Source organism: Zonotrichia albicollis, chromosome 5 (assembly GCF_047830755.1).
Source record: "Zonotrichia albicollis isolate bZonAlb1 chromosome 5, bZonAlb1.hap1, whole genome shotgun sequence".
NCBI lineage: Eukaryota > Metazoa > Chordata > Aves > Passeriformes > Passerellidae > Zonotrichia > Zonotrichia albicollis.
In genome coordinates this window covers 2,469,200-2,470,690 of record NC_133823.1, presented here as the reverse complement: position 1 = coordinate 2,470,690, position 1,491 = coordinate 2,469,200, and positions in this window count along the sequence as shown.

Sequence of the window (1,491 nt, the reverse complement as noted above, 5' to 3'; positions counted from 1 at the left end):
TTGGGAGGGTTGGGATGGATTTTGGGAGGGTTGGGATGGATTCTGGGAGGGTTGGTATGGATTTTGGGAGGGTTGGGATGCATTTTGGGAGGGCTGGGATGGATTTTAGGAGGGTTGGGAGGGCTGGGATGCATTTTGGGAGGGCTGGGATGGATTTTGGGAGGGTTGGGATGGATTTTGAGAGGGTTGGGATGGATTTTGGGAGGGTTGGGAGGGTTGGGATGCATTTTGGGAGGGCTGGGATGGATTTGGGGAGGGCTGGGATGGATTTTGGGAGGGTTGGGAGGGTTGGGATGCATTTTGGGAGGGCTGGGATGGTTTCTGGGAGCTGGCAGAGGGTTCTTTAGGCTGAGCTGGTCTGGGCAGGACCAGTCCTGGTCCCAATCCCATTCCTGGTCCAGCTCCTCGGGGAGCTCAGTGGCAGAAAATGAGCCCGGCAAGATCAGGTGTAAAACTCGGGTTCTTTGGGTGCTGGGGGAATGTGACACACAAAGGAGGGCTGGTGTAACCCTGGGCCTTGGCTCCTGCCCTAAAACAACCCCCAAATCCCGCTCAAAATCATCGGCTCTTCACTCTGAACTGCTGCCATCGGCCTGTTGGGCTCCTTTTCCATTTGTTTTCCAAAGACTGGTGCAAAGGTTTTGAAATCTGGCTTCACCCACCACCAAAAATGACACTGGAGAATTTTTTTTTCAATGAGTTTTTCAATGGATTTTCTCTTGATCAGGGTTGCTGGAAAGCAAAGAAACTCACATTTATTGTCCTCTGCCTGGAATAGCTCAGCTCCTGGCTGGCAATCGGTCTTTCAGGTTTCAGGGTTGTCTCTGAAATTAACACCCAAACTGTGATGGAAGAGCATGTTTGGGTCATTTTGTGTCTTATTTATTGCTTTAGAAATAGGCCGTTGAAAATAATAAAATCTTTAATTTAAAATACTTTAAATTATGGATTTTCTCGAGAGAAAGGGAAGGGAAGGGAAGGGAAGGGAAGGGAAAGGGAAAGGGAAAGGGAAAGGGAAAGGGAAAGGGAAAGGGAAAGGGAAAGGGAAAGGGAAAGGGAAAGGGAAAGGGAAAGGGAAAGGGAAAGGGAAAGGGAAAGGGAAAGGGAAAGGGAAAGGGAAAGGGAAAGGGAAGGGAAGGGAAGGGAAGGGAAGGGAAGGGAAGGGAAGGGAAGGGAAGGGAAGGGAAGGGAAGGGAAGGGAAGGGAAGGGAAGGAAAGGAAAGGAAAGGAAAGGAAAGGAAAGGAAAGGAAAGGAAAGGAAAGGAAAGGAAAGGAAAGGAAAGGAAAGGAAAGGAAAGGAAAGGAAAGGAAAGGAAAGGAAAGGAAAGGAAAGGAAAGGAAAGGAAAGGAAAGGAAAGGAAAGGAAAGGAAAGGAAAGGAAAGGAAAGGAAAGGAAAGGAAAGGAAAGGAAAGGAAAGGAAAGGAAAGGAAAGGAAAGGAAAGGAAAGGAAAGGAAAGGAAAGGGAAAGGAAAGGGAAAGGAAAGGGAAAG